Below are 26,309 nucleotides of genomic sequence, written 5' to 3'. Positions count from 1 at the left end.
TGGTGAACAGCATTGCCGAGAACAGAGAGTTGAAACATACAGAGACATAGGTAAATAAATTAATATTTGGAATTTTGGGGAAATTGTAAATTTCAAAATCAATTGGACATTCTTGCAAATCATTCAACAATGCCATTAAGGGGCGAGGGGAGGAATTCGACATGCCTCTCAAAATGATTTTTATGTGATTCCCCTCAAAAGGATTTCTGTGTGAATGATATAGTTCAGCAGATTTTACTATAAAGGTAACTCTAAAGGTGCCGGTCACTTAATATTGAAAAATGTTCTTAACAGCTATACAGCAAAGTCAGCTCCCCGTACTCGGCTCCCCTACCCACAAACTGAGCTGGCATCCAAAAGTGCCCTGGTGTCAAATTTAATTGTGGCCATGACCCTTTTGAAATCTTGAAACACACTTGCCCTCTGACATCAAACAAATCTTCTTCCTCGTAGGTCGAGACTACACTCCGATTGTCGCTACTATGAGCAAAGCACCATTTCAGTCCAACACGTTCTTCTAACAAGGGTCCGCCGGGCATGCATGCACGTGCGGGGACATGTGCACAGAAATAGGACTACGCTCATCAACTTCAAGCCCCAAGAGCGCGGTCCTCTTCCCAACTCTCCCTCCATACTACAGCCGCTGATGCAATAACTCTAATGAAGTAATTCTAGCACTGCAAACAAGTGAAAACTGAGCAATCAGGCTGCATTGCCACCGACCAATAAAATATTAGCATCATCATGCGCAACCACAGTTGTCACAGGGTAACCAAGAAAATGAGCATCAAAAGTGACAATAAAGAACAAAAACATAATGATTAAACATTAAATACACAATAATTAAAATAGAGCCGAATGGGAGATACATCTCTTGGCTGCCAAGCAGCAAAGAAAGACGCAGCAAGATAGTATCTTGCCTATTTGGGTACAGGGGGGCATGGTGATTGGTGGATAAGACCGTGATGGAGCCATGTGCTTCATGGGAGACTTAGGGCCTGATTACGACCTTGGCGGAGGGGATTACTCATCTCAAACATGACAGATATCCGGCCCGCCATATTACAAGTTCCATTATATCCTGTGGAACTTGTAAAACAGCGGTTTGTGACGGATAATCCCCTCCACCAAGGTCGTAATCAGGACCTGAGTTTTTGATAATACATTGTTTTTCGATGATTTCTGTGTTTTCTCCGTAAAAGAAAGAGAAGCATAAGCCTCGCTTTGTGTCTTTAAAAGAGCACAAAATTCTTGATGCTATATCTAGATTTGTTTTATTGATGAGGCATCGCACAAATGAACAAGTCTATGGTAACAGGATGGAGAATCAAATTCCCTTGAAAACGCTGTTGGGTTCTTTTATAGCTGCCATATACACAAAACCACTGCCATTTCAAAGACAACAACAGAGGAGCGCCATGTTTTAAGACAGTGTAACAGATGTCATTCTTTTGTTCCCTGTAGCTACATTATCACCTAATCAAGGCCAGGCATGCCCTGGGTGGTATTTAAAAGAAAAGACCACTCTTGGCAAAAAATGTTTACTATTCGAAAATTAATCTTCAGCCCTTTGGGTCAAGTCGTCGTAGCTTGTTTCAGTGCATTAAAACTATATTTCACCTTACATTTTAAGGAAACACAGGCAAGGGACATTCAGAAGTTTTGTTTTACAGATGACCAAAAAATAACTCAACATTCTTTACCTCAGTATGCTGAGAGAGCACCAGCACAAGAAAAAAGATAAGGCTAAATAGTTAAATACGGACATAAACCATCTGTCTAAAAAGGACCCCAGGACAACACCTATGGATTACCATGTTTTTTATGGCTTTACTATAGTGCCAAGCGTCCCGGAAAAGAAAGTGGCCTCCCAGTTGTTATAAATAAAACATGTAATCATGTCCATTACTTTAGTCTAGCTCTGGCCCTGACAGCTATTAAGCTTTCATCACAAAACAGTACAAGGCCTAAAATCTTTAACAGTGGAGGGTAGCATACAACAGAGTGTCGGGAAGGAGCAGCTCAGAGAGCCAGCATGAGAACCCTCCTCATGGCCTGCCCCTGCCACCAAATGTTTCCCTTCAATGTGTTGCTGTACAAAAGCTTTTTGCCCCACAGTGCTTTACTCACTTGTGTCTCTAATTGCAGGTGCGAGCCAAATTTTCAGGGTGCGTGGGTGAGCAGTCATTAATACAGGTGACGCCCACATAGTGCGGGCTAGTCGACAAGTCAAGGACAATATTAACATTTACAAAAGATGCCACTTAAGCTGGTGTCTACGAATGTCAAAGGAGTTCACAACACAGACAAGCAACGAAAGATTCTGATAAATACGAAGAAAATCTAGAGGCTATTCATATTCTAAAAGAGACATATCTGACTGGCTTTAAATCTAAAAAATACTTGACTTTGGATGTTTAAAAAAGTATACTGGTTACCCCAGCAGATAGAAAAATGAATTGGAAGCACATTTGGTTCACAGTTGTCAAATATTGCTAAAGATGAGTTAGGCAGATAGGTGAAGGTTAAATGTGGCCACATTGAACAAAATCTAATCCTTATAAATGTGTATGCACCACGTTTAAGTAGTCCTCAGCTTTAGTTCAAACTAGAAGAATTATTCTCTGAAAATATGTTTGTTTAGCTGCTTTTATGTCCCCTCATTTTTGGTTTTTCGTCTTGGGGCCGCCACTAAACTCACTCGTTGTTTGGTTTCCAGCTTTTCAAAGCTTCACTTTCCAATAAGATGCTTACCTCTGGTCAGCCTTGCATGAGCTGAACTTAATAAAGTTACATTTTGCATCATTCACTAAGGGTACATTTGTTTATGAGCCATCTTCATTTTGTTTGCATTCTGTGTAATACCGCCTTCCTTCCCACTTTGAGAAAGCCAACGTAAGATACACATTTTAACATTGTACCAACTGGTGATATCAGTGATTGCCTAAATGCATGTGTATGTCTGCTGCTAGCAGGCCATAGGTTGTACACCTCAATAATACACCATACCATTTTACTCATACTATAATATTCTATACAGTAACAGGCCATAACATACCACACCATACCATACTATACAATAACAGACCATATTATACAATGACAAACCATACCATACAATAACAGGCCATACCATGTCATACAATAACAGGCCATACCTTAACCTCTTAGCTGCTGGGCCTTTCCCCCCCAGTGCTGAGTCCTTTTTTGGCCATTTGGGGTAGTTCGCGCTTAGGCCTTCATAACTTTTTGTCCACGTAAGCTATCCACGCGAACGTTGCGTCCTTTTTTTCAAACATCCTAGGGATTCTAATGGTACCCAGAGTTTGTGGTTTCCCCTGGTGGAGACCAAGAAATTAGCCAAAATATAGTGAAAATTTCGTTTTTTTTCAAAAAAATGGGAAAAAAGGGCTGCTGAAGAAGGCTTAAGGCTTGTGGTTTTTTCCCTGAAAATGGCATCAACAAAGGGTTTCTGGTGCTAAAATCACCATCTTCCCACCTTTCAGGAACGGGCAGACTTGAATCAGAAAACCAAATTTTTCAACACAATTTTGGCATTTTACTGGGACATACCCTATTTTTACTATTTTTGGTGCTTTGAGCCTCCTTCCAGTTAGTGACAGGAATGGGTGTGAAACCAATGCTGGATCTCGGAAAGCTAAACATGTCTGAAAATTAGACAACATTCTGAATTCAGCAAGGGGTCATTTGTGTAGATCCTACAAGGTTTTCCTACAGAAAATAACAGCTGAAATAAAACAATATTGAAAGTGAGCTAAAAAAAAAAGACATTTTTCTCCACGTTTTACTCTGTAACTTTTTCCTGCAATGTCAGAGAGGAGCCACAAATTTCCTTCCACCCAGCGTTCCCCCAAGTCTCCCGATAAAATTGATACCTCACTTGTGTGGGTAGGCCTAGCGCCCGTGACAGGAAATGCTCCAAAACACAACGTGGACACATCCCATTTTTTGACAGAAAACAGAGGTGTTTTTTCAAAGTGCCTACCTGTAGATTTTGGCCTCTAGCTCAGCCGGCACCTAGAGAAATCTACCAAACCTGTGCATTTTTGAAAACTAGAGACCTAGGGGAATTCAAGATGGGGTGACTTGTGGTGCTCTGACCAGGTTCTGTTACCCAGAATCCTTTGCAAACCTCAACATTTGGATAAAAAAACACATTTTCCTCACATTTCGGTGACAAAGTTCTGGAATCTGAGAGGAGCCACACATTTCCTTCCACCCAGCGTTCCGCCAAGTCTCCCGATAAAATTGATACCTCACTTGTGTGGGTAGGCCTAGCGCCCACAACAGGAAATGCCCCAAAACACAACGTGGACACATCCCATTTTTTGACAGAAAACAGAGGTGTTTTTTGCAAAGTGCCTACCTGTAGATTTTGGCCTCTAGCTCAGCCGGCACCTAGGGAACCCTACCAAACCTGTGCATTTTTGAAAACTAGAGACCTTGGGGAATCCAAGATGGGGTGACTTGTGGGGCTCTGACCAGGTTCTGTTACCCAGAATCCTTTGCAAACCTCGATATTTGGCTAACAAAACACATTTTCCTCACATTTCGGTGACAGAAAGTTCTGGAATCTGAGAGGAGCGACAAATTTCATTCCACCCAGCGTTCCCGCAAGTCTCCCGATAAAATTCATACCTCACTTGTGTGGGTAGGCCTAGCGCCCGCTCAGGAAATGCCCCAAAACACAACGTGGACACATCCCATTTTTTGACAGAAAACAGAGGTGTTTTTTGCAGAGTGCCTACCTGTCGATTTTGGCCTCTAGCTCAGCCGGCACCTAGGGAAACCTACCAAACCAGTGCATTCTTGAAAACTAAAGACCTAGGGGAATCCAAGATGGGGTGACTTGTGGGGCTCTGACCAGGTTCTGTTACCCAGAATACTTTGCAAACCTAACAATTTGGCTAAAAAAACACATTTTCCTCACATTTCGGTGGCAGAAAGTTCTGGAATCTGAGAGGAGCCACAAATTTCCTTCCACCCAGCGTTCCCCCAAGTCTCCTGATAAAATTCATACCTCACTTGTGTGGGTAGGCCTAGCGCCCGCTACAGGAAATGCCCCAAAACACAACGTGGACACATCCCATTTTTTGACAGAAAACAGAGGTGTTTTTTGCAAAGTGCCTACCTGTGGATTTTGGCCTCTAGCTCAGCCGGCACCTAGGGAAACCTACCAAACCTGTGCATTTTTTAAAACAAGAGACCTAGGGGAATCCAAGATGGGGTGACTTGTGGGGCTCTGAGCAGGTTCTGTTACCCAGAATCCTTTACAAACCTCAAAATGTGGCTAAAAAACACTTTTTCCTCACATTTTGGTGACAGAAAGTTCTGGAATCTGAGAGGAGCCACAAATTTCCTTCCACCTAGCGTTCCCCCAAGTCTCCAGATAAAAATGGTACCTCACTTGTGTGGGTAGGCTTGGTGCCCGCGACAGGAATAGATCACACAATGGTCAATGTTGGTCCTTACATGAGGTAGCTGTTGACCCTGGGGTGATCCATTCCTGACGCAGGCACTAGGTATAGGCACTCAAGTGGGGTATAGTGTTTTTATCAGGACAGGTGCGGAATCACTGGGTGGTAGGAATTTTGTGGATCCCAGCATATTCCTGTAGTTTGTGTGACAGAAATGCGAGAAAAATAGAGTTTTTATTCAACATTTCAGCTTTGCAGGGTATTCTGGGTAAGAAAACTTTGGGGAATCAACATAATTCACACCTCTGTGGACTCCCCCGAATGTCTAGTTTCCAGAAATGTTCGGGTTTAGTATGTTTCTCTATATGGCCGCCGAACCCAGGACCAAAAACACAGGTGCCTGCCTTACAAAACCAGTTTGTTTTGTGATAGATAATTCTGATGTCTCCACAATACGATTTGGGCGGTGGAACTAAATTGGGGAGCTCCCAGGAGAGCACTCTCTCTCTCTCTGCTTGCCGCCGCATCCACCTGCTCTCTGGGTTGGGCTAACCCACTATTACCCCGTTGCACAGACTGCTTGCGAAGGGACAACAGGACTGTCCTCATCACCTCCCTCATAATTTTCTGGAAGAGGAGTTATCAAATGGGACTCCTCCGACTGAAAAATCACTCCCAGAGTCTGCGCCATTGTCCTATCCCTCAGATGCTGTCTCAGTATCTGATGTCTCAGTCTCTGATCCTATGTCAGAGCTGTCCTCTATAACCCAAGTGACGGCAGCAGTCATTCATCAAGATGCCATCTCTGCTATTGGCTAAACTGTTGCTCTAAAACACTAGCCTACGTAGACAGTCACAAAATCGATGGTGTGTGTGAGATACTTGCAACAGTAGAGGCCACCTTACCTGCGCTTCTTCCCTCAATCAGCACGTTCTTTCAAGACACTCAAAAAACACCTTGTCACATACCATTCGTCACAGTCTTTAGCACCTCCTGCGCCCAGTCCAACAATCATTATTGGTGCTCCCACTCCCTCCTCCTCGGATTCCCTCATTACCACCCAGCAGAAGTGCCCTTCATCTCTCCATTGCCGCCCTCCATCCCGCACATACATTTCATATGTATTATAGCACAGGTAATCGCTGACTTTACTAATGTACTCAGCTATTTACATAAAATACAGATTTGCTCTTTGCAGTAGGCATATAAACCTTCTGCGCTTCTTTATGGCACTAAAACGCCACTAGACAAAAGTCTGATCCTTTTGTAGCAGAAACATAATCACAATACTTACTTGACTTTTTTATTGCTGCCTAAAAGCTACAGTTGAAATGCGTCAGTTGAAGTATGTGCATTGCTTTGAAGACGCAAGCTGCAACTGCAAGACAACTGGTGGCAATATGGGAAACATCCGACTTTTTTATAACGAAGTCCTGGTTAACGAAAGCGGAACAACGCTTTCTTTAACCACGACTTCGTTATTTTGTGCCTTAACCACGCATGTCCTGAACAACGAACATGCATGGTTAAGGTACAAACAAGGGAGTCGGCTGAGGAGGACGACGCAGATGACAAGGCGACGACTCAGGTAAGTGGGGGGTTTTAGGTTTTGGGGGGGGTTGGGGCGTTTTTGGTTTTGGGGTGGGGATGGGGGGTGGGGCGTTTTAGGTTTTGGGGAGGGGGTGGGGGGGTCGGGGTTTTAGGTTTTAGGGTGGGGTTGGGGCGTTTTAGGTTTTGGGGAGGGGGTTGGGGGTCAGGGTTTTAGGTTTTGGGGTGGGGCGTTTTTGGTTTTGGGGAGGGGGTGGGGGGTCGGGGGTTTTAGGTTTTGGGGTGGGGTTGGGGGGGTGGGGTGAGGCATGCAGGATCAATGGGTGCCTGTTACTAATGACTTTACCAGGAATGCCTTTACAACAAAATATCGTTGTTAAGGCATTCGTGGTAAAGGCATTAGTAGTAACAACAAGGTCTATATTTTTTAGTAGTTGTATGGTTTCCTTGGGGGCCAAAATGCCCCCCACGGAAACTCTACATCAACAAAAAAAAAATATTGCCCCCTGTCCATTTCTTTTTATTCTTTATTTTTTAATTTAAAAAAAAATAAAATTTAGCCCCTGGGGGGGCGCGATCCCGAGCGATCGCGCCCCCCCAGGGGACACCTACCTTTTTTTTCCTCCAAAATATGCCCGGGGGGGGGCATTTTCCCCGAGGGGGCCGACCCCCCCAAGTGAAATCCCTGGTGTCTGGTGGTGTTTCCTGGCCCCCTATCGCAGCCAGGAAACACTTTCAGGAAGGCCTTGTAAGAAAGGGGAGAGTCTCCCCTTTCTTACGAGGCCTTCTCGAATGCGGGGAAGGCCCTTTGGGGCCGTTTTCCCCATCGGAGCAGGCGCGCTGACATCACAAAGGGGCGGGTGGGGGGCAGGGGGAGACACGGAAAAAAAAAAATCCTCGGGTGCAACGCACCCGAGGATTTATTAACCCCCTCCCTGGTGTCGGCCACTGGTCGTGACCTGCACCAGGGAGGTAGCGGGGGCGTCGGCCAGTGGCCGACTCCCGCACCCAAGGGGTTAAGATATCATACAATAACAGGCCATACCATACTATAACATGACAAGCCATATCATACCATACCGTACGATACACAGGTCATTCCATATCATACTATCCTATCAAGTCAACCTCACCACCTTTTATCTCTGCCCAACCCTGTACCCTCAAGTTGCCCTCACCTTCCTTTACCTCTACTCACCCCTGAACACTCAAGTCACTGTCACTTACCTTTACATTTACTCACCCACTACCCCTTAAGTCACCCTCGCCTCCCTTTATCGCTACCCATCACTGAGCCCTCAAGTCACCCTCACTTCTCTTTACCTCTACCCATTCTTGAGACCTCAAACTATTCTCACCCCCTTTACCCATATCCACCCCTGAACCCTCAAGTCATTCTCACTTCCTTTTACCTCTACCCACCCCTGAACCCTAAATTCACCCTTAACTCCCTTTACCTCTACCCATTCCTAAATCCTAAAATCAATTTTTTTAAAATAACATAAAATGTAGGTTATTAAAAAAATTCTTACCTGCACGGTAAAGTACTGTGTAGTAAATTTATAAATACTTACTGCGTGCGTACTTACTGCATGCTACTTACCTGCATGGTAAAGACTGCGTGATAAAGGTCCTGCATGGTAAAGGCTGTTTCCCTTCAGGCAGGACACATGTTTTGGGAGCACTGTCGGTTATTTTATGCCCTTTAGGATGTTTGGCAAGCACGTTCGTCTCTTTGACAGTTTGCCTCGTCATCCCTTTCTCCCCCACACCCTATACTTTAGGTCTTGCCTGAGACAGCATATGTGCTGTTGCTTGCAAGACATTATCTTTAATTAGGAAGCTTAGTGCCCACCCGTTGCTTACCATTGGTTGAATTCATTATCACTGTTATTACCTTGTTTCTCTTTGGTCAGCAAGTGCCGGCGTCCTTTCTATTTGTGTGTTTGCTGTCCCTACTCTAGAGCAGGGCCCAAGCACTGCTTTCCTTGCCACGGGTCCTTACACTGCTCACTACTTTCAGAGGTTCTTTTTTCCTTTTACTTGCACTCATTCCTCGCTTCCCTCTCCTGCATTGTTGCTTGGCCTGCCACCTGCCCTTTTCCTGCATTGTTGCTTCTCTGGTTTGCCCCGCCTTCGTAGTTGCTTGCTCTGTCCTGTCCCACCAGAGAAAAAAGCACCGAAACGTCGCAGCAGCAGGTATCAAGATGCTACAAAGATGCAAATGGCACTGGACTCTCTGCTGTTCATGACATTTTTGGTGCTGTCTTCTTGCAGGGCCGACACAGAGGACTTGAGCTTGGATGTAAGGTAACTAAACATTTTTTGTGAAGGCAGAGAATAATCCAATGGTAATAAAACAGATCAATGCCCTTGTCGTCAGTGCTGGCATGTCATACCACCTTTTTTTCTAAGTGTGTTGCTGTACAACATGGCTAAAAGGAATTGACAAAGCCTCTGTCATAGGTGCGTCCTAGTGGCTTTGACAATGCTTGTTTTTCTATGTTATTTAGTGCTGCTATTTAAGCCCTTTTTGTATATCTAATGTTGCTGCCAAATTGTGGTCCTATGTTTTTATCTCTGGCATGTCATCGTTTTTAGATTTGGAAATGTGGTCACCTTAACTCTTTCCCTATACTATACATTCCCCCGACACCCAACGTTTTAACGCACCTGTTTAAATATTAAAGTACTCTGGAGTAGGTTTGCTCGACAGAAAAAAAAATCCCTAAAATTACTAAACCTCTGGGGGCTCAACTCACGTGTTCTAGTTCTTTATAAAGAAGATGCTCTCAGAAGAACAAACTTCTACTGACACCAGACTTGGCTTGTCATCCATGCTATTGGACAAGGCTCTACATCTCTATCAACATCATTCACACGAATATTGCTGTCTACGCCCCTTGCATATTTTATTCCAATCCACCGTCACACTTTCACAATCACTTCAAATTCACAAACCAACTTAAGATACATAAATGAAGGTGGGCTTGACTTGTAGGATTGTGTGGTCATAAAAACACGTTTCGAGTCATGGTCCTTCTGTTAAAAATTATTGTTACCAGTTGTAGCATTCCAGTTGGGCCAATCGGAAACAGCCTATGAATGCAACCTTTAGAAAACATCTGGATGTCCAGAGGAATGGCAGGACTGAATACATGGTCTACATAACAGAAGTGAGGACTGCACTGAGCTTTTAATTTCCGATGAAGTTTAGCTTGTAGGTACTTACACACAAGGTCCCCCCTAGCAGCACATATGTTCTCTCAACTTAGCCAACTGATCAACTGACCTTTCCTGGCACTCAGGGAAAGATTCCTCACTTGCACTTGTACACTGAATAACAGGACACTATACATCCATATACACAGGGCACAGATAAGCCAGGACACAAAGGTACCTTTATTTCCCACTGGAACAACAGAACCAGTAATGGAATAAGAGAGGTACCACAGAATACAACACCGCAATCTATAGGTCAGAGAAGTAACCACCCCCTTTCACAGGGTACAACAGATAGTGAGTTGGCAATGCTACCTACCCACCAACACAGGTACAACATGTAACTAGTCTCTTACCCAATGCAGGGCACTGCAGTAATACATTTAATTTCACCCCACACAATCGTGGCTTCTCTCTTCCCCAAACAAAGGTATTTTCTTTACATACAGCAGTGAAATACAGTGCTGAATTACATTTCTTTCAACCCTACACAATCATAATTACTTGCTTCCCTACATAAGGGCATTCAGGGGCACTAAATTGGACCAATATCCTACTTAGTGCGCATATCGGCAGACTTGAAGGTTACAGGAGTCATCTCAACTCAAAAAGATCATGACAAATGGCATGCTTCAATACCATACATTAGAGGAATGGATACACCAAAGTAAATTATGCTGTTCGGTCTCACGTCCTAAAAGGTTGCATATCACCTCAACATAGCAATGCCACAGTAAATTGAATATTTCAGTCTCCCAAATTAAATGAATGGATGTCATATCAACCTAGCTATAGAATTTGGATATGTGACCTTCAACTTCACACGGAGCAGGTTTAGCTCATTATATTCTTATTTTATTTATTGTTTTGGCAGTATCACTGATGCAACCAAAGAATACTATAGGATAGTTTCTATAGAAAAAGAGCTTTGCAATGCAGATTCTATACACGGTTTTCACTCTGCTAGAAGGATCCCATGTTATGTTTTGTTTTTCTAATTAAAGCACTCACATAGTCCTAGGGGAGGCAATCGATACAGAGGTGGGCTTGGAGATATTTTCTTAAAATCCCGGAAAGAAGGAACAAGTCTGAAGTACATGGGGAAATTGTTCCAGGGTCTCAGCCATATTCAGATAAAGCCACTGGTGTTTTGTTCTTTTGTGAGCCCATTTGATTTTCAGCTCATCATGAAGTTGTTCTAGTGATTGTGGGCACCACTAGATATGTTGAGTTTCGAGGCAAGTGTCTTTCAGATCAAGAATTCTGGCAGAAAGAGGGAGCCGGCCGGGGAAGTTCCTTCAAGGTAATATATGTATGTATGCATGTATGTGTATATATATATATATATATGTGTATACATGTGTGTTTCTATAAATGTATGTATATGGTATTTCTATAGGGCAGTGGTTCCCAACCTGTGGCTCCTGGGACCTCTGGGGGCCCGTGAAGCCTCCTCAGGGGGTCTGCGACTGCTTACAAAATTGAATATTAACAGATTAGGTCCCCAGCTTTCAGTAGTGGAGAGGTCACCGGATTCCGATAATGATTCAGTGGGAGTCCCCAGGTTCCAGTAATGATAAAGTGAGGGGTCCACAGAAGGCAAAATGTTGGGAACCACTGCTATAGAGTAAAGTTAGCCAAAAGGCAGCAGAACACTATACAAGCATAAAGTCAACAAGTGATAGGAAAAGTAGTCGGTTTATGAACAGTTAATGCATTGTGATCTACGTTGTTCCAAGAGGTAAATCTTTAACTCTTTCCTAAATTGGAGCAGCTCTGGGAGTGGGCCTGATGATACTGGAATGTTGTTCCAGATCCTGGGTGCATAGCTAGAAAATGCCTGCTCCCTTGTTTTTTCTTTTTTTTACACTTCTTAGTGTGCAGTTTGAAGGTGTCCTAGCTACAGGTTTGCTAAGAACCACCTGAGATGGTGAGCTTGTCTGCAAGATAAACAGGAGTACTGGTAATGATGGCTTTGAAAATTAAGCAGCTGATTTTAAAGATGTTGCAGGCTGGCAAGAGGAGCCACTGGAATCCCATCAGTGAGGGGGGTGATGTGATCATATTTCTTCAGGCCTTGGTTGAGACATACTGCAGCAGGTAGGCTTCACCAAAGGGGTGCCAGTGTGGGGTCCGGAAAACTAAGGAGCAGGGAGTTATCACCATCCAGATGTGAGAGTAGGAGGGCTTGAACAGCAGTTCACTTTCTGGAAGAAACAGATTCACGTTTTTTAGAAGAAATAGTTGGTTCCATGCCATTTTCATATTACAATGTGTTCCTTGAGGGCAATGTTGATGTCCAGGGTGAATACAAGTAGCAAGGCATTCAGTTTGCATTGTTTTTGTTTGTTGTTCTTGAAAAATAACAGGAATTTTGTCTTGGTTGGGTTGAGGTTCGGGTAGGCATTAGACAGCCAGATCTGAATGATGCGCAGGCAGTGTTTCAGGTGCTGGATGCCTGAAGTAGAGGAGACTTTCCAATAGTTGTGTATCATCTGCGTGCGGTGAATTTCGACACTGTTATCTGTGAGTAGAGCAGTGAGTGGCTCAATGTAGAGGTTGAAGGTGAGAGGGGACAGGAAAGACCCTGAGGGACTCCTGAGGTGAAGGTCTTTTGCAAACTGGAGGTGCCCATGTGAACAAAGTGGTGTGAGTTGGAAAGGTAGGAAGAGAAGCAGTGAAGGACATTGCTGGTGAATCCTTATTATTTTTAAAGAAGATTCTACGAGACCTTTGGGTAAGGCATTGCAGGAGGATTCTACATGTGAATGCTGTGGCCCCACCTGATTAAAATGGAATGTGTATGTGACGCAGCAGAAACTTCATTCTTCTAACTCACTTTCATTGTTATTGCTATCCTCCTGAATGTTCAATTCTGATCCAGGCACCAGCAGTCAGCCTGGTATTGGAGGACCCCTTGCACATAGATATGATTTGGTGATAGGGCACATCCAAGGGAAGCCCTAAACTCCTACTGTAATTGAATAGTGAACATTTTTGTTTTGCCTGTGGCACTTTACCATTAAGCCCAATGCTACCGGAGGATTTCCTATGCAATGTCACTCTTCCTTTACACCCTTTACATTCCCATCTTTTCATAGGCTTGTCATAGTCTGTGGTGCAGTCAGTGAAGCTTGCTAACCCCACACTAATCTGTGATAAGACAGGAAAGGTAAGGAAGGTTTACAAGAGGAGTCTCTCATAGGTCTAGACCAGGGAAGAGGAGGACTATATCAATAACTACCCCATTAGTGGCAGACTGGCAGTATCAAGTTGGAGGTGCGATCAAACGTTCTACAGTACTGACTTGCATAAGCCCTAGCTCGGGTGCCTGGTCTTTCTGTGACACACAGCTCTGTTCTTTCTTGTCTCTTCGGAAATGCAGAGGCCACGGTTAAAAACATAGGCCTTCATGATGACATTGGCAGTTAATCCCACTTACCGCCGCGGTGACGGCTGCCAACATACCGTCGCAGAGGTGAACATCCGTCTGCCAGATTATGACACACACACCAAACCGACAGAATACTGCCACAAACACAAATCCGCCAAACCAAAGGTTAGTGTTAAACTGTCGGTACAAACACGCATACCGTTACGCCAACAAAACAACACCCTCCACATTATGACCCACGAATCACCACAGCAGACATTCAACTGCGGTAAACCATTGGCGGTATACACCGGCGAGGTCATAATGGCCACCCAAATACAAAACACCACAACATTGGCCAATACCAAAACACACACCTGACGCTAATACACATACACACACCAACAGCCCTATAAAACAAACACCCACATTACCCACAACCCTTTGCCAACACGAAAAGACTGCAATAGCTAGCCACACAAATCACAGAGACAACTACACACACTGTCACGGTTTCGGGCGGGTCTGATCAGGACTTTGGTTGGGACACCCCTTGAGGTCACCGAATATCCTAAAGAGGTAGTACACTGGGGCAGAGGAGCAGCTAAAGGCATACACGGGAAGGACAGCTATGGATAGGCACAGGAAACAGGAAAGTAAAAGCAGAGCAACCCTTGTGTGAACAAACAGGAGACAGATTACCAGTGGACAAACACGCTGGGGTTGTACACAGAGTAAGGCGCAGAACCTCCCACAGTGACAGGGAATCTCAATGCCTCTGTGCAGTTTGCTCTTACAGATAGTCACCCTGCCAGCCCCATAGAAAGGAGGCAGCAGAAGTGATTCTGTCTCTGGACCCTAGAGCACAAACAAGGATAGTACTTACATACACAGGACACGCTCTTGTGGGTCCAGCTCGAAACACAGTGGCGATTCCTGAGAAAACAGCAATAGCACACTGTCACTGTTAGGCACGAAATACAACGTATAACACTGGACAAGGATGGGGGCTGGAATTGCCTCCTGGAAACCAGGAGCCAACCCCAGTACACAGGAGGACACGTATACACTGGTGAAGACTGATAGAACACTTACCAGACACAAAGAACCAAGAAGAAACAGAAACAGAAGGGAACAAACAAAGAGGCAGAGGCAAGAACTAGGAACAGGCTCAGGCTGAAGCAAAGGCGGGACTAGGACTTGGAAACAGGGCGCAAACTTCTGTCTGGGACAGACAGAGACAGGACTGGGAAACTGAGAACAGGCTCTGGCTGGAACAGGCAAGGACAGGACTGGAATACAGGGAGTAGGAAATGAGCAGTAAACAGGACTGGGAAACAGAGAGAAGGTTCAGGCTGAAACAAGGCAGGAGCAGGGCAGAGAAACAGGGAGCAGGCTTTGGAAGAAACAAACAGGTACAAGGCTAAGAAGCAGGGAGCAGACTCTGGCTGGAACAATCAGGAGCAGGGCAGAGAAACAAGAAACAGGAAACAGGATCAGGCTGGAACAGAACAGGAACAAAACTGGAACACCATCCGACAAGGGGTCTGTAACACAAAGGAATTGAAGTCCGATGCACGACGGGGAGCTTGAGGAAATGGCTGCTTATAAGCAGTTCCAAGCTGGGCTGCACAGGAGAGGTTTCAGGTGTGTGTGGTTTCGGACACTTGCAAGTCCTGGAGGAGAGGATCCAGTGAAAAGGAGCAACTGGACTTCTCCCATTGAAAACAATGGGAAACGGAATCCGGGTTTTCCTGACTACCAAGCTATGCATTATGGGATTTGCAGTCCCAAGAAGCAAATGTAGTCCTACACAAGTGTACCGTGGAGAAAAGAGAAACAAACAGGAGTCAGCAAGGGACTCTAGATAGGTGTTCAAGGTGATTCCCAGGCTTCTGACAGTCCCCTTACAGCGCCCCCTGGAAATGGGACGACCGAGTCGTAACAGTATACCCCCTCCCACCAGTCCGCTCAAGAAGAGAAGGCGATCCTTTGGCTGAAAAAAGTTGAAGAGGAAAAGCCAAAGCAAGAAAATCCAACACCAACCTTGGTGGATAGGTTTACAGTCCTGCCATAGGTGAATCTTCCAATGAGCAAAGCATGTATTAATACCCATATGGGCTCCAATGTCTTTTCTCTTTATTGTTCGATTGATATGGGAGGAGTGCATGGAGTTGGTTTCTGATGAAGTGGATTCAGGAGCAAGGAGATCTGGAATTGCATCATGGGCGGTATTCTTTAGGACTTTAGTTTCCTGGTCAGTACCGTCTTCCTTAGAGGAGATAATTGGCGTGTTAGTAACTGTAAGGTCTGTAACACCTTCTGACAAGCAGGATTTGTCTGTTTCTGCAGCAGTATTTGCAATGGTTGTCGTCTGAGGCTTGCAAAGCATAGAGACTTGGGAGACATGGGTAACTGGTGTTCTCAAGGTAAACATGAAAAAGTCAGAATTGTCTTTCATCTTGGATGACTTCGGAGTATCAAATTCAGGATCAACAAGAGTTTTTAAGTCTTTAGAAACTGGATTAACATCTGAAAATGTAGAAGTTCCACAAGCTAATTCTTTAGGGTGATCTTCAGACAAGACTGAGATTTCATCATTGCAAGTGCTCTGTGGTGTATTCATGGTATCAGAAATGGTTTCTTTGCAAAGCGTTTCTACTACAGGTAGTTGATCTTCAGCTCTGTTAACACTGAAAGGTTGTTCTTTGAATTGAAATAGAACTGGAGTCTCTTCAGAAATCGCCTCTACATTGTTATCTAAAGCTTCAGCTTTAGCCTTTGAATTGATGATGGTTTCTTGCAATAAAACACTAACAGTACTTATCATCAGATCTTCGAATACAAGATTCAAATTCAAGTCTTTAGTTTTAGTGGGACATATTATATCTTTCAGTACTTGAGCTTCGGTTTCAGATTGCTGGGTTTCAGGAGTCTTTAATTTCAGGGACACAGCAGGTGACGTTGGTGTGGCTGATTTTACATCAAGATGAGATACCGGTAGCTCAGAGATCTGTTCTTCACTAATTGTGGAGCTGAAAACAGGATACACATTGGCAGGGATCAGCAGGTCAGGATCAGTGGTTGAGGCTGCAACTGTGTCCAGTTCTAGGAGAAGGCGCTCATTTCTTATGACAGGCTGTTTAGTTTCAGATTGCTGGCTTTCTTCCTTTTCTGAAATCTCCACGGTTTGCTTTGACACAGAAGAGATTTTTAAACTTTCTGAGAAGTCCATTACAATCTTAGTAACTGCGGGTATTTCTTCACAGTCAGAAAAATCCATGAATTCACTTGAAACAGGAACTGTCTCTTCATTATCTGAAAATTCTATGATATTGTTTGAAAGAGCAGGATTATCCCCACAATCTGAAAATTCTGGTGTGTGCGCCATTTGAACAGCACTATCTGCAGGTTTGTTCACGGCAAGGCAGGAACCACTGTCATCACTAGATTCAGATTCTTCAACACTGTTGCACAACTTGCCATTAATCTCCAGTAAAGTCATATCTTGGTTTCTTAAGGTGCAGCTATTGGAGTCTGCATCAGAACTCTCTTCTTCCTTTGGCTTTATTTGTTTTGATAGAGGGGCTGAGACACTTCCTTCTGAAGACTCTGATCCATCCTTTGAGGTCAAGAGGTGTCAAATCTCTCAGAGATGTCAGAGATTCAGTCAACTGCACAGGGATATTCTCTGGAAAACTACAAGCTGAGAGAGAGTCTGAAGAAGAGGCTGATATATTTATAACTGGAGCTGTCTTTTGACTGTCATTAATAGAAAGGACAATCTGCTCTATAGAAGTCTTTGGAGAGGCACACAAAGTAGCATACTGTTCTTTAAGCCAAAGCTGGTGATCATTTTCTTTTTTCAGGTTTTCAAATTGCCTTGCAGTAGTTTCCATCAGCTGCTCTGTTACTTCTTCTACCTTACAGATAAACAGAATGTCTGGTTCTGGCAACAGTGAAATTTGCATTGATGAAAAGAGCCCACGTGCATGATTTCTTGTGTATGTTACAACATATTCATCATAGAAGTCTGATATCTGCCTTTTAATCTGCCAAAACTGCTCTTTTAGTGTGTGTATGTCCATATTGTTATCAAACCCACTCAGAATAGAAAAGGGTTTAGCAGAGCTTTTAGGGATTGAGACTGGTATATTATCATCCAGTTTGGGAGGAGCACAAGCCATTTGAGTTGAACTAAGGAATCCCACAGTTTTTACTGATCCCTTAGATACAGGGTCTAGCCTGCTGACTTGAAAACTCTGAGGGACTGATAGGTCTTTATAAGAGTCAGCACTGCACTTTGAATTCTGAGAAACTGGCCTAGATGGGCTGAAGCACTCAACAGAAAACAAGGGAATCGGTAGTGTGGCTTCTTGAACAGTGTCAGGGTTCTTTGTTTTGGCAGAGTGCTGGAAGTGAATCTGGGATGCACTAGCATGAGGCAAGGAATTAACCAGGTTTTCTTGAGAGTAAATGTCTTGTGCAGAAGTAGCAAAAGCACTTTCACTGTTAGGAACATTCTCCCCTGTTTGAGGTAATAGAACCTCCAAAAACTCATTATTACTTTGTAATTCTTCTACAGACAGGGATTGGGGGTCATAATCACATATACTATAATAGTTGAACATTGATGAATCAGCAAGCCACGCAGTATAGTACTGAACTTGCAAGTTATGGTTTTCTTTAACAAGTCTATCCTTTAAACTAAGGTCTTTTTTAGAGGATTTCAGAGAATGTTTAGGCTTAGAAAGGGGTGTCTTGACATGATAGGAAAGCCCTTTAGGTTTGTGTGTGCCTTTACTGCCAGGGGAGCTTGAAATGTTTGGGTCGTGCATTCTGTCACGGTTTCGGGCGGGTCTGATCAGGACTTTGGTTGGGACACCCCTTGAGGTCACCGAATATCCTAAAGAGGTAGTACACTGGGGCAGAGGAGCAGCTAAAGGCATACACGGGAAGGACAGCTATGGATAGGCACAGGAAACAGGAAAGTAAAAGCAGAGCAACCCTTGTGTGAACAAACAGGAGACAGATTACCAGTGGACAAACACGCTGGGGTTGTACACAGAGTAAGGCGCAGAACCTCCCACAGTGACAGGGAATCTCAATGCCTCTGTGCAGTTTGCTCTTACAGATAGTCACCCTGCCAGCCCCATAGAAAGGAGGCAGCAGAAGTGATTCTGTCTCTGGACCCTAGAGCACAAACAAGGATAGTACTTACATACACAGGACACGCTCTTGTGGGTCCAGTTCGAAACACAGTGGCGATTCCTGAGAAAACAGCAATAGCACACTGTCACTGTTAGGCACGAAATACAACGTATAACACTGGACAAGGATGGGGGCTGGAATTGCCTCCTGGAAACCAGGAGCCAACCCCAGTACACAGGAGGACACGTATACACTGGTGAAGACTGATAGAACACTTACCAGACACAAAGAACCAAGAAGAAACAGAAACAGAAGGGAACAAACAAAGAGGCAGAGGCAAGAACTAGGAACAGGCTCAGGCTGAAGCAAAGGCGGGACTAGGACTTGGAAACAGGGCGCAAACTTCTGTCTGGGACAGACAGAGACAGGACTGGGAAACTGAGAACAGGCTCTGGCTGGAACAGGCAAGGACAGGACTGGAATACAGGGAGTAGGAAATGAGCAGTAAACAGGACTGGGAAACAGAGAGAAGGTTCAGGCTGAAACAAGGCAGGAGCAGGGCAGAGAAACAGGGAGCAGGCTTTGGAAGAAACAAACAGGTACAAGGCTAAGAAGCAGGGAGCAGACTCTGGCTGGAACAATCAGGAGCAGGGCAGAGAAACAGGAAACAGGATCAGGCTGGAACAGAACAGGAACAAAACTGGAACACCATCCGACAAGGGGTCTGTAACACAAAGGAATTGAAGTCCGATGCACGACGGGGAGCTTGAGGAAATGGCTGCTTATAAGCAGTTCCAAGCTGGGCTGCACAGGAGAGGTTTCAGGTGTGTGTGGTTTCGGACACTTGCAAGTCCTGGAGGAGAGGATCCAGTGAAAAGGAGCAACTGGACTTCTCCCATTGAAAACAATGGGAAACGGAATCCGGGTTTTCCTGACTACCAAGCTATGCATTATGGGATTTGCAGTCCCAAGAAGCAAATGTAGTCCTACACAAGTGTACCGTGGAGAAAAGAGAAACAAACAGGAGTCAGCAAGGGACTCTAGATAGGTGTTCAAGGTGATTCCCAGGCTTCTGACAGTCCCCTTACAGCGCCCCCTGGAAATGGGACGACCGAGTCGTAACACACACACACACACGACAACCACCCATTCATCCATCACGCACCCCACACCCGACCACATTACTCAACACCCTCTGCACAACACACACCACACAACACCCTTGTCCCCACAAAGGCACCCCCGTTTCACTGATGAGGAGTTGTGGGTCATGGTGGAAGAAATAGTCAGGGAGAGCCACAGCTGTTTGGAGCACAGATCCAGCAGATTTCCATTGCCAGGAAGATGGAGCTATAAAGCAGAATCGTGGGCCGGGTGATCGCCGTGGGACAGCATCCACGAACAAGGGACGACATCAGGAAGAGTTGGAACGACCTACGGGGGAATGGTACGTTCTATAGCAGCAAGGCACCACCTCACTATCCAGGGGACTGGCTGTGGACCCCTATCTCCTCCCCACACCTGACAGCATGGGAGGAGCAAGTCTTGGCAATCCTGCATCCTAAGGGACTCACTGGAGTTGACGGAGGACTGGACACTGGTGAGTCAACATTTACTACCTATCCCTCCATACCTGCATGCCACCACCACCCCTCACCCTGACACCCATCACTCCACTCCATCCCACACAGTGCACCACCACAATTAACTAACCGAAATGCAAAGCCCTGCATGCCGTACCCACGGCATGCACATCCCTCCCAGCCCTGCATGTACACCTACCATCAATGCACACACAGCATGGAGAACTAACAATCCCACAATCCATCACCATTCACAAACAAAGGTGGCAGGGCAACAGGAATAGTTTAGGGGAAGCTAGGGATGCAGAATATGTCACAGACATGGAGCATAATACACCACTTACATACCTACAGGTGCCCCAGCCAATCTCAGCGGCGAGGAGGTGCCACGGCTACCCAGTCCCCCAACAGAAGATGCCCCCAGTGATGACAGCAACTCTGGAGTTCTGGATCTGGATGAACTCCCTGGCCCATCAGGGACCACAGGTCAGTCAGATACCCCAGCCCAAACCCAGTCCACCATGGAGCCACCCCTCTCAGTATCCAACACCACAGCAGCCACCCAACGTCCTCAGACCTCTGTCAATCAGCAGTGTGCCCACCTGTACAGGGACCCCAGTCCACACCTCACAGGCAAGACAATAAGGTCCTGGGGTCAGTGGCAGTGGGCACACCGTTCAGGGGACACAGGCACAGGGGGCCAGGGACACTCGGAGGACATCTGTGTGCCAGGGGGAGGACAGGCCAAGGGAACCGACTGGCCAGGAGGCACTCACTAATGTCCTGGGGCTTACCAACAATCCCAGGAGAAGATGGGTCAGGTGATAGACATCATGCAGGAGAACCAGCGGCTGCAGGAGGAGCACCACCAGGAGATCAAGAAAGAATTGCAGGCCCTCAACACCACCATGGTCTCCATAGCAGGGGTGCTAGGTGATATGGCCAACATCATGAGGGACTACACATCACACCAGCAGGCCCCTTCCACTAGCCAGTCAACTGACCAGCCCTCCACATCTGCTGCAGCTAGTGGACAAGCCACAGCACCCCTCCCTCTGCAGAAGGTGCACCACCCCACAAACGTTCCCTGCGACCCAGACAGACACCAGAGACACTTGCCAAGGCAAGACCACGGCCAGGAAATGAGCCCCTCCTGAATGTCCCCCTTGTGTTCCACTGTGTCACCTTGTCCACTTTCAACTGCCATTGCTCCCCTTCCAATGGCCCTTGGACACTGGACCTGTGCTACAAACAGACTGGACCACTACACTGGACTTTCCTCTACTATCACCCTATTCCATTGCACTATTCCTTCATAATGTTCACTTCAATAAACACCCTTGAACACAACTGGAGTAAAAGTGCTTTATCTGACAGAAATGTGAAATGTATTGAACTGTATCATTGTGTGCAATTGTCCAGAACTTTGTGATTCCATCCAACAAATGGCCTGTAGCAGTTTGTAGTCATCAAATCAGTACACAGTTGTAACCACACCAACATCTGCAAAATGGGAAGGCATAGGTGACAGTCAGATGGGATGCTAAGGAAGTGACTGCCATCATGCTACCGCTACACAGAAAAAAATTAATTATTAGAGGAATGGTCAGTTCTTCTGTCTTACCTGTGTACTGTCATAAAACTGATGTCCTGTTGTCCACACCCTCATCCTCTTCCTCCTCATCCTCACTGTCCTCAGGGTCCACTGCTGCGACTGGAGCATTTTCACCCTCCTCCACCTGCAGATAGGGCACATGTCATCTGATAGCCAGGTTGTGCAACATACAGCATACAACAACTATCTGGCAGACCTTCTTAGGGGAGTAGCAGAGGGATCCATCTGTCAGATAAATGCACATGAACCTGGCCTTCAGGAGACTGAAGGTCTTTTCAATAATCCTCCTGGTACGCGCATGAGCATCATTATACCTATTCTCAGCACCTGTCCTCGGATTCCTTACATGGGTCGAGAGCCAGGACAGGTTTGGGTAGCCAGAGACACCTGCAAGAAGTGAGGGACAAACATTAGCCTTGCACAATGGCATGAGAACTGACTCCTGAAGGCATACACTGAAATACATTGGGTGGGGACTCAGGCTCATCTATAAGCCACACTCTGTGGGACACTGCTATTCCTCAGGACGAAGGCGTCATGCACCGACCCAGGATACTTGGCAGTGATGTGGGAGATGTACTGGCCAGCAAGGCACACTATCTGGACATTGAGTGATTGGAAACTCTTCCTATTCCTGAACACCTGTTCATGGGCCCAGGGGAAACAAGGAAATATGTGTTCAGGCAATGGCCCCAATAACATTTGGAATATGTCCCATTGCATAGAATCCAGCCTCCACAATTGCCAAATCTCCTACTTGGGGGAAAGCGATGTAGCTGCACATGTGTTTGAGATAGGCAGCCAAAACCTGTGCCAGCACTATTGAGAACATTGGCTGTGACAGTCCTGTAGCCAAACCCATTGCCACTCGGAAAGAGCCTGTTGCCAGGAAATGGAGCACTGGTAGGACCTGCACAAGAGGGGGGATCCTAGTAGGATGAGGGATAGCAGATATCAGATCAGGCTCCAATTGAGCACACAGCTCTGTGACTGTTGCCCTGTCCATTCTATAGGTGAGTATTATGTGCCTGTCCTCCAGTGTAACCAAGTCTACAAGGAGTCAGTACACAGGGGCTTGCCTCATCCTCCTATTCCTCCACAGTGGTAGGTACCTAAGGGACAGAAGAGTGAGAAGAGAGTGACAACATGAAAAATGGATCGACCACTTGAGTGTACATAGAGCATGTATGTAACTGGACACTGTAAATGGCTATGTATGTAATCGGCACCAATGATGCAGTTTTTATTCTAAATTGTGTACCAGCACTTTAACATAGCAACCTCCTGTCCTGTATGTAGGGACAGGTGGTAATGACCTCACTCCCCTGGCGTTGAGCATCATGGCGGAAGGCGGTCTGCACCGCCTTGCAATCCCTCACTGGCTAACATTGGGCTCTACGGAGTACAGTATCCAATGAGGATCACTGCCAGCGGTGATGGTGTACACGGCCATGGACGTGACTGCCATTTTCTGACTATAACCTCACTTGATTCCTGACTTAACACAGGACAACACCTCCACTGCATGTGCTGATGTGACCTGTGTCTGGAACCTACCATGGCCCGTGCGACAGGGGAAAGGGCCACTGCCTTCACTTCGGAGGAGATCGAGCGCCTGTTGGATGGGGTCCTACCCCTGTATGGACAACTGTATGGGCCTCCAGGGGAGTACACCAAGGCGGACCTTGCATGTGACAAGGCTGCATGGAGATGTGTGTGTGTGCTGGCAGTGTGTCATTTGAGTGGGGGGTAGGGCTGGTGGTAGTGTACATGTAGGGCTCCGGGTGACGTGTGTGCCATTTGAGGGACAAATGATATCTGAACGCCATATGTGTGACAGGCTGGATATTCGGATTCATGGTGTCCCTCTGTTAGTGTTCCCCTGCAGGTCAGCGCCCATCAGAAGAAGGCCTGTGGCATGCCATTACCAAGGAGGTGCGGACGGTGGGGGTTTATAGCCCACAGAGCACCCACTGAAGGAGACTGTGGGAGGAGTTGAGATGCTGGGCCCATGAGACCGCGGAGGCCCAGATGGGGATGGCCTCCCAACGAGGAAGAGGTGCCTGTCAGAACCTGACCCCCCGATGGCCCGCATACTGTTGGTGGCCTATCCAGAGCTGTATGGGTGCTTAAGGGCATCACAGCAGCCACAAGGGGGTAAGTCTAGTCTGTGACAACCATCTTTGTTGTCTGGCATGGGATTCTGGTAGTGGGTTTTAGTGGATGCCCCTTTATGCCAACTCATACATTGCTGTGTCTTCCAGCTCAGGGTTATTGGGTGAATAGCAATATCTGGGTATCTAGCTGGGTGGCTTTCCATGTCAGACAGGGCTTAGTAGATCCCAGGAGGGGTGCAGATGTCAGTGTTATCCTGATGTGGTACCTAGCCAATAGTATGCCAGTGCGGTGCATACAGCTTAAACTTGGTCCCTGTGTGTGATTGTGATGTGTATGCCATCTGTGGTGTTGGTGCTGTAATTGACCCAGTGCTCACTTTCTTTCCCCGCTTTTTCTTCTGTCATCCTCTCCATGTGTGCATTAGCATCATCTGGCGAAGGAGCAGGGGCGCAGGCGAGTGAGAGAGCTGCAGCCCACGGGTCCCAGGAGACAGAGTCCTCCGACGCGGCCAGTGGGATGGAGGGCGAGGGGACACACCACAGTGGGGACAGGAGGTGACAACACTGACTCTGTAACCTACTCTGATGGGTGCTCTCTGGTGGTGGCGGACAACTCTGGAACAATCCCAGCTACAGGTTCAGCCGCCACCCCGTACCTGCACCGCCTCCTAGTAGCCCCCCACCGAGTTGCCCGTGCCTGCTCACCCAGGAGGGTGGGCATCTCCTTCGCCCCAGGCACCTCAAGCCCTACCCCAGTGAGCCCTGCTGCCCTATGTGAGGAGGCTATTGACCTCCTGAGGTCCATCTCTGTGGCACAGTCAGCCATAGTGAATGCCATCCAGGGGCTCGCATACCAGATGCAGCAATGCAGTGCCTACCTGGAAGGCATTCACAGTGGCTTGGCAACCCTACAGAGATTGTTTCAGGCTCTGGCCTCCTCTCTGATGGCAGCCAATGTCCCATCCCTGGTCCTACCGTCCCCCCTCCAATTACCACTTCCTAGTCCCAGTCTCCTCAATCCCAACCCACCCCATGCACACATAGAGACAAGGATGCACACAAAACATCCCACAAGAGTCGCACACACAAACACAGGCACCAAACTTCAAACCACAAGCACTCACACAAACAACAGACACATGCACACACAACATCCACTGCCTACACTGTCTAACCCCTCCTCCTCCCTCACAGTCACATCCGCACTCACACCTGCATGAACTACATCAACAGTCCCAGAGCCTGCCACCTGTATACCCTTGCCCACAGACACAAGAGCAGACCCGCAGACATGCACCCCACACACCACATGCGCAGTCTCCACCACCACCACATGCAGCACACCCACCTCACTTGTAGACACCACCGCAACATCCATCCACACATCCCGTTTGTCCTCTCCCACCCTGTCTGCCCCCCTCCAAAGAAACACAAACGCTTGCAATCAGACCCCCAGCAGCCATCCACCTCACACACTCACACTGTCCATGCACCTGCACCCAAGCCCAGCACACCTACTCCCTCTACTACCACTCCCTCTTCCTCCATTCCCATCCCTCCTCCCACATCCCGCCCCAATGTCCCTAAGACGGTTTTCCATGCCCATCTTGACCTCTTCCCTATCCCTACCCCTTTCCCCCCCGGCCTGCCCGTAAGTTCAAGGTCCCAACTACCCAGCAAGGCACCTCAGCCAACCAGTCTGCCACTGCTCCTACACAAAAATCTGCTGCTGCCACTAAGGGGCCTCTGAGTGGGAAGGCAGCCATTCCCAGCAAGGACACGTCTCTGCCTCTGAAATGGAGGTCTAGGGTGGCGGAACCAAAGAGACAGAGGACGGGGTCAGTGGAGGCACCTCCTAAACCTGGAGGCAAGGACATAAGTCACATAACAAAGGCCAAGGGGGGCCCTCATGGTAATGAACCCAAGGATCCTCATCCACCACCTGAGGACAAGGATCCCCATCCACCACCTGAGGTCAAGGATCCCACTCCGCCACCAGAGGCTTGTAGCCCCCCCTCCAGGAACTGTGGCCGAAGACTCCCCTCCAGGGACAGTGGGCAAGGAGCCCCCGCCAGAACCAGTGGGCATGATACCCACTCCAGGGACTGTGGTCTAAGACTCCCTTGCCAGGGGCAGTGGGCAAGGAGCCCCCTCCAGAACCAGTGGGCAAGGAGCCCCCTCCACAACCAGTGGGCATGATACCCACTCCAGCTGAGGTGCCCTACCACCTCCCCCACCCGTCCCCCTGAGGGGCCTGCCCA

Source organism: Pleurodeles waltl, chromosome 6 (genome assembly GCF_031143425.1).
Source record: "Pleurodeles waltl isolate 20211129_DDA chromosome 6, aPleWal1.hap1.20221129, whole genome shotgun sequence".
Taxonomy (NCBI): Eukaryota; Metazoa; Chordata; class Amphibia; order Caudata; family Salamandridae; genus Pleurodeles; species Pleurodeles waltl.
This window is presented reverse-complemented; position numbering follows the sequence as displayed.